The sequence below is a fragment of the Rousettus aegyptiacus genome, unplaced genomic scaffold (assembly GCF_014176215.1).
Source record: "Rousettus aegyptiacus isolate mRouAeg1 unplaced genomic scaffold, mRouAeg1.p scaffold_m13_p_2, whole genome shotgun sequence".
Lineage (NCBI taxonomy): Eukaryota > Metazoa > Chordata > Mammalia > Chiroptera > Pteropodidae > Rousettus > Rousettus aegyptiacus.
The window spans coordinates 144,727,522-144,741,340 of NW_023416295.1; the positions used below are offsets into that span (position 1 = coordinate 144,727,522).

Below are 13,819 nucleotides of genomic sequence, written 5' to 3' on the forward strand. Positions count from 1 at the left end.
CTTTTCAACTTAGATGCCTTTTATTTATTTTTCTTGTCTGAACTGTGGCTAGGACTTCACATATTACATTGAATAAAAGTGGTGAGAGTGAACATCCTTGTCTTGTTTGTTATTCCCATATTTAAATTCTACATAAATTGTTAAATACTCTGTATATTTTTCTACTTTTTTTTTTTGGTTCAATAATATTTTAAAATTCACACTGACATTTATAACTATGTTTACTCTACTCTCATCACCATTGTATTTATTCCATTGTGCCGTATTATGGAATGAGTATATCCATTCTACTCTTAAGAGTCATTTGGGATGTTTATGGTTTTTGTTGTCACAAATTACATTGTTATAAACGTTTTCACCCATGTTTTCTCTATTAGAGTTCTCCAGAGCAATAAAATCAATAGGAAAAAGAGACACACACACAGACAGAGGCGGAGACAGAGAGACAGACAGAGAGAGTCACACACAGAGAGAAATTAGTTCATACAAATACGGAGGCTGACAAGTCCCAAGATCTGCAGTCAGCAAGCTGAAGATCCAGGAGAACCAATATGTAGTTCTAGTCTGAAAGTTGTCAGGTGTAAGACCAAAGAAGACCTGCTGATGTTTCAATTTGTGAATTAAGGCCAGAAAGACCAATGTCTTAGCTCAAGCAATTAGACAAAAGAAATTCCCTTCTACTCTTGGGAGTGTGTGTGTGTGTTATGGGGGAGCGGTAGCCTTTTTATTTTATTCAGACCTTTAGTTAGAGGCCTATTCACATTAGAAAGGGCAATCTACTTTACTGTACCTACCAATTCCAATGTTAATCTCATCCAAAACACCCTCACTGACACACCTAGAATATTGTTTGACCAAATATCTGGGCACCCTGTGTCCTGGTCAAGTTGACACATAAAATTAACCATCACATTTTCCTGACCCACTTATGTGAGAATTTCCCCGGAAAATATATATAGGAATACAATTTTAGAATCACTAACTATGTGCATATTAAACTTGAATTTGTTTTTCAAAGTGGTTGTACCATGTACATTTCTACTAGAACTCTATGAGAGTTGCCATTGCTCCATGTGCTTGCTAACATTTTTATCAGCCTTTGTGACAATGTGGTGGACGTGAAGTGGAATCTTACTGTGGTTTTGATATGTGTAAGCTAAGTATCCTACTAAGAAAGTAGAAAAACAAAAGCAGAATATGCCCGAAGAAAATAAAATGGAGGAAATAATAAAGATAGGAGCAGGACATTAATACAGTACTAAAACAAAACAAAACAAAACAAAACAAAACAACAATAGAGAAGAAATAAAGCCAAAAGTTGATGCTTTGTAAAGCTGTTCAAAAATGTCTTCTAGCTAACATTATATCAGAGTTCCTGACCAGCAGATATGTCAAGAAAAAAAAAAAAAAACAAATTGTCAAGGAAAATAACTACTACTATTCATATATGATTTGATTGTCTACATAGAAAACCTAAAAGACTCCATGGAAAATTTATTAAAATTAATAAGAGAATTTAGCAAATTTTTAGGTATGTAATTAACATATATACCAAGTCAATTATCTCTCTACAAATTATGTAAAAATACCTAGAAAATGCAACAAATGAGAAAATACTAAAAATAGTAACAAAATTTTAAGCCATAAAGAAATAAATCTAATATAAATGTTCAAGAATTTTAAGTGGATAAAATTTAAACTTTATTTAAAGACATGAAAGAAGATACAAATAATACAGAGGCACATCATGTTCTTGGCTAGAAAGACTTAATATTCATTATATGTGTTCAATATTATCCCAATTAAAATCCTAACAGATTATTACAAAACTTGATTCTAAAATATATGAACAAAGGGTCAAGGATAACCAAAACACTGAAAACGATGTTCTCCATCGGAAATCCAAACTTGCTACTACAGAGTGGCTAGCATATTCTGTATTCTGGTTGGTGACCACCAGTAGTTATTTGTTTTCTGGCTTCCCAGAATCTCACCTAGTACCTACATAGTTTAGTATTCAGTCACAGACTCAAAGAGACCTCTAAGTATATTTTTGGAGCTCTTTGTCTTTTTAGCTACTCTCTGGTACTCAGTTTATCAAATTCTAGCTTTTTGTTCATCTACTTAACTTTTAATCTCTGTTTTTGGAACTCAGTGAGTCTACTGTGTTCTTCTTGGACTCCCTTTCTGTGCTTCCTCTGGAAAGTGCCTCTAGATAAAAAGTTTGAGAGGTTCATCTTGTCTATGTTGTTCTTGAGAATCTAGTCCTGTGCTGAATGCTGCCCAGCATCTGAAGAGAGGTTCAAATACTGTGGGCTGTTTTTCATATGTTTATAGCAGGAATTTCAGTCCACAATGCCCAGACTTTGATGACTCCTTTTGAAATCTGGACGTTTTTGCTAGCTGGTATGACAAGGTACTCCAGGTTAATCTTTTATAAAATTTGGCAGCATATCTGGCCCAAGTTTTTTTTCCCTAAGGAGCCCTGGTTCCTTTGATCAGAAATGGTATTTGAAGACCGTAATCAGGATGTTCGTGGAATTCATTGCTACTGAGTTATTTTTTGTTTTATAGATTATTTCAGTTGCCAGAATTAGGATTTATCTAGATCTGAATCTCTGTCTACAACTACATCTAGATCCACAATAAATTTTTACTATTTTTTCTTCAACTAATTCCATCAGGCTTTCACATTATCTCTATACCAACATCAGTGTCCTTTTGTTTACAAAATCCCATAGCAATCTTCAGTCTTTTATCATTTTCAACATATCAGCAGCTTTTGACACAGCTGATTCCTCTCCCTCTTCTGAAATACTTTATATCCTTATCATTCAGGACATATCATTTCTATTCAACATCTCTACTTGGATAGCCTAAAGGTATCTCATTTAACATGTCCAAACTCAGTCTCAAGATTTCTCTATTGAAATTTTCTCTTTATATAATCTTCTTTATCTCAGTAAATAGTAACTCCACCCTTCCAGTTTCTCAGGTGAAAACATTGCAACAAGTCTTGACTCTGCTCTTTCTTCCAGACCCCAAATTCTATCTATCAAATCTGATAACTTTGGCTTCATCATCAAAATACATCTAGGCTCTGACCACGTCTCACCACTTGCATCACCACAATCCTGGTACAAGTCATCATTATTTCTCAACTGGATTATTGCTAATCTTCTAACTTGTTTCCTTGTTTCCACATTTACCCCCTAGAGCCTAGGCAAAAATAACACCACTAAATATAAGTCAGTTTACATAGCATGACTCAAAACTCTTTAGCATATTCAAATCATTGCAAAGTAAAAGACCAATGTTATTAAAATGTCCAACAAGATTTGGCATGTGTCACCTCCTCTGACTTTACCTTGCTCTCTCCTCACTCACTTTTCACCAGCCATCTGTCATTCTTGCTATTTCTTGAGCATACCAAGTAATTTGTTCTTGCTATATCTGGCAAAAGGAGTTTTTCGCCAGATGTTTTCATGGCTTACATTCCTCCTCTCTCCATGACATTTGTCATTATATCTCTATTATTACATATATTGTGCCTATTTATTGGTTTATTATATCTTCTTTGTCACTAGACTCTAAATTCCATGAGGACAGAAACTTAATATATATTTTGTTTAAGAATGAATAAACAAATATTTGCCAGGCAACAAGTATGTGTCAGGGACTGTGTTACTTGCTAGCACATGTGGTATATAATCCCTTCCCTCAAGAGAAGTGGGAGAGGCCAATAGTTAATTTCCTTATAGAACCGCTGATACTAGTCTTGCACTTCCATGAATCTAGTCTATAATTATTCCCACACACTTTTTAAAGTTTATGTGCAAGTATCTTTGATATATTATTGTCCTGTGACCTTTGAGAAAACCATGCTCTAAAATTAGCGCATAGGACCAGCTCTGAGGAAGCCACATTAACTGATGCCACCTCTCTTTGTGCCTTTGGGCAAATCCAAGAGTCTTTCTGCTTCTGTTTCCCCAGCTGTGAAATAGGATTACTCGTTTCTGCTTCATGGGAGTCTTTTGAGGATTTTTTCATTCATGTAGTAATATTTATTGAAAATGGTAAGTGCTAAGTAGTATTATGCCTAATTAATTAAGTCCTCATCTCCCTGGTGTGGGTTATGGTGTCTGGCTAGTCATTAATAAAATATGCTGGAAGCTTTGCAGATTTTCCTTTCAGAGCTCTCCTGATAGCTGCATAAACAGTGCATGAATTGGGCATCCAACCTTGTAGTTAAATACATACAGCTGTTTGAGTTCTACCGTGCTCACATTTATTTAGTTCTCAGACAATACAAAATTGGAAGGTGCTGAAAACACCAGTTAAGAAAGATAAATACTACAAAGGATCCTAGGGTGGTTAGTATTAAAGCCAGAAAATAAAACTAAGAGTCAATTTGGATTTGCCAGAGAATGCCAATGGTAATCTTAATATCTCTTCTGAAAAAAAAAATCGAGTGTTGTGAATTAATAGTGAAATAATAAGCAATATTGTAACTGGGTGCCATGGATGACATTATAGGGGAAATTATACAAGGATGTAGGATGACTTCACTAATGAATGATATTGATATTATTGTTATATCATATCATAAAAGCAGATATTTTTTGAGAATATACTCATAATGAAACTGTTGTAATCTGAGTTCCCCATAAAGCAGTGTCTAAGTGCTCTTATTTGAAAATCAAGTTTAATCCCAGAGGGCAGGAGTGAGGCACAAGCAAAGTGAAGCACCGAAGGAGAGAAAAGCAATACTAGGATGTGCTGCTGAGCTGACCACTGCTACATGTAAATAATTGTTCAACACATGGGATGACATCCTCCTGGATCTTCTGAGGAAACATAATATGGGAATGAGATCTCAGGATTGATACCACATATCGAGTCAAATATTTCCACCTCTCTGAGCTTTCTAATTTTTTTTCCATACTAATGTTGGTTATCATTGCATCCAAGTTTCAAGGGGCCATTCAAATAAACTATTAGAATTGGTTCCAGAAATCCTCAACAGAATATTGACTTCTGAGTACACCCTGTCAATAAAATCTCTCCTGTTCAGCCTTATACCCTGCCCATTCCAAACCCCCTCGCTCTTCCTATGTTAGAACATACTATCTTAGAAGTGGAAGGATAGACTGAAAAGATTGTTTAATGCATTCTCTTACCTAATAGAAGAATTCTTCAAGAACTGCTATTTAATGGCAGTCTTCGCATAATTCAGTGACAAGGTGTTCAACTCATAAGATCTGTTCCCCTTTTCTACTGTTCCTATTAGATAATTTTTTATATCGAGCACTAAAACCAATCTACCTATAATTTATATAATCATATTCTCACTGTTTTCTTTACTATTCATGGTTTATTTGACTTCCCTTCAGCTTTGGACATTATGTCTGAAACTGTTTTAGAATTCTATCCACCCTCAGCTTTTGTGATAACTGAATTTTTTTCTCCCAATATTTACAGCTATTCCTTATCAAGTTTCATTTGTCAGTTTTCCTTCCTCAATCTGTCTCTTATGTGACCGTATTTCCTAGGCTCCTTTGTGAGCATCTATTTTTTTCCTTCAATACACAAATATTGTGTATCCTCATATAAACCTCTGACTTCAGCTATCAACTCCCAGTCCTTCATTTCTAACCCAGTACACTCAGAGAGCTCCAGCTCTGTAATTTCAATTCTCTGCTGAACATCTTTATTTGGATGTGTCTCAAACAGAACTCATCTTCTTTTCCTTCCCAATTCCTTCTTTCTTGATGCATGAAACTATCAAGCAACCATCTACCCAAACCAAAGATCTGGAAACAAAATCTAGATACTTTTCTTTCCTCATTGGTCTGCCCTGTACATAAATCTCCAATAAATTCTAAATCCTTAAAAATCTTTCTATTCAATTAGGTCAGTGCTTATCCTTCACAAACAGATTTTTAGGAGTAAAGTTCATTATGCTTCAAAAACCTATTTTCCAAACCAATGTCCAATGTGTAGGTATCTCTAGCCATTGATTGTCTTATTATCACCTCCATATTGCTTTATACTTTGTTGGGCACATCCAGATCTCTACTTATTCCCTGTTCTCTAAACCTTCCCATAATGCTCTCTGGGACCGAGCATCATAAAGAGCAAATTTCAAGATATTACCAAGCTCTTCTAGAAATATGCCCCATACCGCCACTGTCATATCTGGTATCTACCTATTACTAAAGAATATACCTTTCCCTGCAATTTTCTAGCTACCCTGCAATTTTCCCTTCTCACCCACATACCTAAGAGTTGAGAGGCTCTACCATATTCTTGGTTCTTGGCACTAAACTTTATGCATGGTTAAAACTCAAGAAATACTTTGAGTAAATAAATAGAACCCCTTCACCTATCCCCACTGCTGCTGCCTTAATTCAGGTATTCATCAGCTACAACTTAGATTACTAAAAGTATAGTTAATCTTCATTATTTCTGGATTCCATGTTTAAAACTTCTTCTACTTGCTAAAATTTTTTACAAACCCCCCTTCCCCCAGTCAATATTCACAGGCTTTCACAGTTATTCTTGGACATGCTCAGAGTGGTAAAAAATTTGAGTCGTCCAGCAAGCATGTTCCCAGCTGAATATGGCAATGCTCTGCTTTCTTGTTTTAGCTCTCATACTGTAAACAATTATCTTTTCGGCAATCTACTTAGTGCTGCAATTTGTTTTTTGCATTTTTGTGCTTTTTAAAATTTCTAGTGATTCTGTTGTGTAAAATGACCACCAAGTGTATTGCTGAAGTGCTGGATAGTGTTCCCACGCTCAAGAAGGCTGTGGTGTGCCTTATAGAGAAAATGTGTGTTCGATAAGTATTGTTCAGGCATGAATTAAAATGCTGTCCATCAAAATTTTAATATTCATGAATTGACATCACGATTCAAACAAACAAACAAAAAAAGACGAATTTGTTGATCTGTACATGAGGTGCTCAGAAAGTGCTACTGTAACATCTGTAGTATTTGATGAACTATATAAAAGATGGAAAAGTGGTTGAATTTGTTGATTCATGAGATAATAACCCTATACTTTACCCAGAGGCAATGACTCGGTATTCACTAATTCAGTATTCTCCATGACTTTATAGAGCATAAGTACAGCAAATAATGAGAATCAACTGTACCTCCTAACTGTCCCTAATGCCTCCAGCCTGGCACCATTTTTTCTTGAGGGATCTTTCTAAAACTAAAATCTAATTACATCACTCTCCACTTTTTAAAGGCTTCAAGGCTCCACATGGCTTCCAGGATAAAGTTCAAATTCCTTAGTTTAGAGTACAACTCAGGCCTCATTTCTTATCAATGCTCCCACACACATGTTCTTTCTTCCAATTATCATAACTACTTGCATTTTCACCAATTCTTTTATGCTCTTTTGATTTCCCTATACATTCACACATGCTGTTTCCTCTGCTTGCAATGTCCTTACTTCCTCCCCCTACTTCAGCTAGTTAATGCCTATTTATCTTTCTAATCTTATCTCAAGTGCACTTTTCTCTGGGCCCTTCACTGACCCCACAGTCTGATCAAGATGTCATTTCTCTGTGCTCCCGGAATACTTGTAATATAGTACATACTGTGATGCTTGACTTTCTTTTGTCTGTCTTTCTTACTAGACTAAAGAGTCTTTCAGAATAAAAAGCATGTCTTTTTTGATATCTCTTTCTTAGTACCAAGGACAGTGCCTGACATATTTGTATATAGCAAAAGCTAAATATATATCCTCTTGTTAAATTCAGAATGAATAAATAAATTACTGGTTTAATGAAATCTACATACTGCAAATATTTGAGGAATTGACAGACTAAACATTCTAAGTTCATACAACTCTTTCTCAATGAACATGTTATCCAGAACTTTTTCCATTTTTACTCACTAAGGCCATCCTGGGTCACATTCCAATTATTCAGAAGTTCATTTTAAACCACCATGCATTTGAAACATCGTGATCCATATATGAGATATGATATGAAGCATGTGGAATAAAATGGTCTTTTATTTCCTTTCATTAGCATACCTTAAATAGAAATAAATGAGTAACCGAATGAGTACTAATGCAGCCTTAAGATATCTTCCTTCTCTCACTTTCTTTTGTCCTTATGTCACTCTACTGACTCCTATCGAGGTAGTTATTAATTCAAATCCCTTGTTTTTTTTTCATATATTGCTGGTAAACCAAATATCCTCAATATATGTTTTGAAAGAGTGTTTTTTTCTATTCTGAATGCAGGATTTATTATTTAAGTCCTATTTAATTTTACCCGGGTAGTTTTGGTTCACTGATACATCTTATACATTTTAAAATTTTTATCATTTATTTATTTATTAATGGAATGCTTCACGAATTTGCATGTCATCCTTGTGCAAGGGCCATGCTAATCTTCTCTCTATTATTCCTGTTTTAGTATATGTGCTGCTGGAGTGAGCACCTGGTACAGTCCTTTAACTATGAATTCTTTCACATAAAACATTAGCTATTCTCAACTTCATGACATGTTTTTACCCAAGTCATTGATAATAACATTAAACAAGTACAAGGACCCTGGCCTGAGTTTTATATCTAAAATCTATCAAAAAAAAAATAAGTACAATTATTTACTTATTTAAAAATCCTCCTAACCATATTATCAACTGGCCCAAATTTATACATATAGTTATGATGAATACTGTGCAGGACAGTAGAAGACTATAAGTTTAGAGCAGACCCGCACTCATATTCTATCACGACCTCTTACTAGCTGACAACTGGCAAATTACTTAACCACTCTGAGCCTCACTTTCCTCACTTATAATTTGTAGATATTTTACCAAGGGGGGCTTTTGTAAACTTCAGAGATAATGAACATGAAATGCCTCTTACGATGTGTGTCATATAGTTTATAAATGACTAAAATAAGAGAATTATTAAATTCCTTCCTGAAATCTAGGTATCTACAGCATCACATTAAACTTCAATTGGTAAGCACATTAAAAAAAATAAACTAATGAGTTTAGCATTCAACCTGTGTGATCCTAAGAGAAACTTGCCTCCTGATCAATTTTTGCTTCTGCAAGTAGTACAAATATTTTTTTCAGAACAAAAATTGTGGATTAAGATAATTTATTGCTCTGGCCCAATTGATTATTGTTTAATATTGCTTGAAAATAGACCAGAGAAAAATGTGCACTTTGCCCTATGTGATTAACACATGATAATGACCATGTACTTGTGTGATGGATCTATTCTTCTGAATTACTGACCCATGCTTGCATCCACTTTGTTTCCAGTCTGACATAAGCATATTTTTGCTTATTTTAACATTTCATGCTAATACTCGCCCAGAATATCTTTTTCCTTTCCATAACTCGAGCTGGCTGCTTGCTTTGCAGTTTTTTGTTGGTTTGTTTGTTTGTTTGTTTCAGCTCATCCCAATTTCACCATTAGCAAACAGTTACTTACAACCCAGGAGCAATTACTGATTTGATCTCCCATTTACTCTACACCCCCCGCCCCCTTTTACTTTGATTTTTTTAGACCGCTATTAATCCCACTCTATTCCTTCATCTTGTTTCTAACAAACTCCACGAGGCATTTTGCTGTGTTCTGGTCTTAGCAAATCCATACTGAGTCCCAAAGATTACCGCATTTTTCTCTATGTACTTTAAAAACAGCCTTTAAATGATATTTTTTAACACTGTTCCAGGGATTATTGATAAGAACAGCATTCTGTTGTGTTTGCTATATACCATTTTCCACTTGTAGAAAATCAGGACATTTACCCATTTCCCATCACCTACCATCACATCTCTTCTCCAGAAATACTCAACATCTGCTGCTGACAGTGTTTCTAAGATCACACCTGTAAAGTTCCCCAGTTCCCTGAGAATAATTTTCCTAAGTCTGGGGACTTAAATTTATTCAAAACTATGAGGTGCTCTCTCATCATCTCTTCATCTAATTTGAGTGTTATTTTCCTCTTAACCATGTTTCTTCTTCTTTTTTTTTTCTTGAAGATCATTTTTCTTGATAGAGAAAACAAAAACTTATTAGATGAGTTTTTTTCTTGCTGTAATCGATCAGCATAGTAAGATGAAAATCAAACACTAAACTTTTTTTTTACCTTGCTCCTTTTTCACTTTTAAGGTAGCTTTAAAACTTAAACTTATTTCAAAGTTTGGTTTTCTTAGTGAGATTTTCTATTTTTCTCTTTTGTTTTTATTTTTGGTTATATGTTCTTCTCTCAGTCTTTTACATGTGTTCTTTTTAAACATGAACCCAACAAAACTCCCCAAGTCACCTAAGTAGTTTCATTCAATTTTTATCTTTTTTTGTCATGTTTATATAATTTAAAATTAAATGTGAGATTTTTATATTTGAATGTGTACCCATCCCCACTAACTTGAGTCATAGAAGCAGATCGCTCTGTGGTGGGGCCCCCATTCTGAACTTAAGCTGCCACTAGAATAAATCTTGTAAATCTGATAGAAGTCTATTCAGTGAGACACTCAGGAGACCGCAGTGGAGAAAACTTATGAAGAGATAGAGACAGACATGTCGGCTTGGCTCAATAACAAAATCTCTGATGAAACAGACTCTGTTCAGTAAACAAAGAGTGATTTTGAGTATAAGGTAGGATGGTGGTTGTCACTTGAATTCATTTCTGTCCTTATCCAGTTCTCAGAAAGAGAGAGATAGAGTTCTTAGCTGGGGCAATGAGATATATAGATAAACTTGGCTCACACTCCCATTTCTATGACAAGGGGAAATCCAAATCCCTCTTTCTGATTTCTGCAAATTCCTAGAATTGGGTCATTTTCTGAATACTCTAAGAAGAGTGTGTGTGTGTGTGTGTGTGTGTGTGTGTGTGTGTGTGTATGTGTCTGTGTGATGTGTGTGTTGGTGGGGAAGTTGCAGAGTCTGACCTCTTCTGCAAGCAGCTTAGAGGCTAGATTTAGGGAAATATGAGTTATTAACATGATACCATTGAATTCACAGCATAGTGAATCTAGGGCAGAGGTGCAGAGTTCTGGTTGTTTCTTTGACTTTTTAAAAAGTCTTCAGGGATAAAGACTTTACACACACACACACACACATACACACACACACACACACACACACCTGGTGAATAAGCAAGTATAGCACACAGTAGGTAGTTGATAAATATTTCTGATTTAGTAAAACCATTTAAATTGGGGGCATAAATATAAATATACATGACATTACTTTATTTGGTTGTTATGAAATCTAAAATGACATAATTCTTTTCTCTCAAATTCCACGTGATCCCCACTTGACCAAGTAGCTCTCCTTTATATTCACAATTAGTTTCAGCGATGGAAGCTCCCTCTGTCACTACCTCCTTTTTCTGTGAAATGACACAGTCAGCAGGCAAGCCAAGAAATTATCAGACATTCCACTTTTAGCAGAATGATTTCCCTAGCAGCTCCCTTGATAATTGAAGTCTCTTCATACCACTACATTTGATCTCCTTGCCAGTTATGTTATATGGGTTAGAATTACATTCAGAGTCACATAAGTGAATATTTAACACATTAAAATTAGAAAAATTTTTATTTACCCCTGTTTTTCTTTTTAATCCTATTATGTTTGAAATAGCTTCACATCACCATTTTTGTATGTAACTCTATAGAATATTAGCTGTTCCAAAGAAAATGTCTAGTTCTCTCTTTTGTACATCATTTTTGACATATTCTCAACCAGGGAGTAAACTTCATATTGGAAAAAATGCATCATCTTCAAGAGTTTTTATTGGTCTTGCTAATTGACTCAAATCCAAAGGTATATGTAAATGAAATGTTGTCCTTCATCACAAGCCCTCCTTATCTGCATGACATACTTATGACCCATCAGAACCTAAGTGTTAAGATGTCCTTGGGGAAGTTTTTCTTGTACTTTCTTTGAACTAATACTCATCCTTACATATATTTCTATAACAAGACCATTAACACTATTTCATGATACCTTTGTGTTAGGCAAAAAAAAAATAGTATGTAAATAATTCCATCTTTTCTCACACTCCTGGCTGCTAGAGATTACTGACCCAGCCAGATCTTTTTTTTTCCTCTTACTCCTAAGATTCTCTTGAGCAGGTTTAAAGCTGAATTAGGAGATAAAGATGTTTTGAAGCAAAATTTCGTGGGAGTTATGGAATTGGCAAGGGGAGGGGGCATAAAGAAACATTCTGGGAGTTTGGGAGAAAAGCAGGAGCAGCTGCAGTGAGAATAAAATGGATGAAAATGAGAATTTTAAAGGAGGATATACTTCCTTTCTTAGACTTTGAGATATACAAATTGACTTACTTTAAAAGCACTGATCATGCTTCTGTAACTGCTCTGAAACTGTTCCACATGAGATCATGGTTTCCATAAAGTTACATTTGGCTTATTCACCCTTCTGATCTCTTCTGTAAACTCCTTGAGGGAGGGGACTATGCCATTAATTTCCATATACCCAGTCCTTAGCTCATAATAGATATTTAATAAATATTCGTTGAGTGGAAAACTAGAAGTGTTTCATTTAACAAATGGAGAAGTCAGGAGGTCCCCTAATTCTGTATAGCTGTGCCCTTTGACATTCAAATGCCATTAACACCTAATTAAAAATTTCCCCTTAACTAATGCCACTATGATGCTGTTAGTTTTAGTAGAAAGTAAATCAAGAGATCTTCTGATAAGATCCAACATTATGCTGTAATGAATGATTACAATAGGAGATTTAGGAAGAGATACACGAGAATTTCTGACCCTAGAGCCAGTTAAATATAATTGTTAAACATATCGGCCCTATGACGCACTGCTCTCCCTTTCCAAGAGCAGTTCTGTTACCTGAATGGTCTTTCCAGTCAGTTCAGTAGAGGTTCTATGCACTAAAATGTTTGGGACACCCCTCTCTCCAGCAATATAATAAGATTTTTAAAGCACTAGACCAAAAACCAAAAAGAATAACAAAGTTCTTATTTTTCCTGTGATATATACTTGAATTTTTAAAAACAATCAGGTATAAAAATTCTTCACAAATTTTTTTAATGTTTTTGATCCAGCTCTGCTAGTGCCCTCCCCATGAACACGAAATGTTTCAAAATGAAAGATGGCAAAATGTTCACCATACAACTAACTTTTTATCACCTCTTATTAATGAAGGAATGGTGAAAGTTCATAGTAATGAGAAACATATGCATTTGAGTTTTGACAAATACTTTTTCAGGCGAGGAATTTGAAATCTAGAGAGACTAAGACAAGATTTTATCAAATACCATCAGGTCTGTGTTCAGAAAAATAATCTAGACTTTTAGACTTCTAGTCCAGTATTCTTTCAGTCATACCCAGTATTTCAATACAATTCTAAATTTTCCAGAGAAAAAATATAATAAAGCCTTCTTATGCTTTCTTTGATGTTTTCCCTTATATATAGTGTGAGGAGAAAACATTAATCACTCAAGTATTTATTGAATCTCTACTACATAATGAGAATTATATGAGGTGTCTAGAGAAATGCAAAAAAAAAAAAGTATTATTCCTGCCAGCTCTAAATTTATTGCATTGTTGCTATTGATTATAGAAAAACTGTAGCTGTTTAGAGGCTAGAAATAATGATAATTATGTTAATGATCATTAATTATAATAATCATAATACAAACTCTCATTTGTATAGCGCTTTAGAGTTCACAGAAACATAGTGTAATTTATCCTCATAGCCCTATGTAAATTGCTGTATAAGTGGTGAGGAAACAGTCTCTGATTGTCTCAAGGTGGCAGAATCTAAGCGACAAAGGGGAATTGACTAG

General features: G+C 34.8%; 1 non-coding gene across 1 annotated transcript; it reads right to left on the minus strand.

Moving 5' to 3' along the window:
* Positions 1-8,357: 8,357 nt before the first annotated feature.
* On the minus strand, positions 8,358-8,464 carry LOC118614449. Its single transcript, XR_004956053.1, has one exon. It is a non-coding gene; the product is annotated as a U6 spliceosomal RNA (small nuclear RNA).
* Between the last annotated feature and the right edge of the window lie 5,355 nt (positions 8,465-13,819).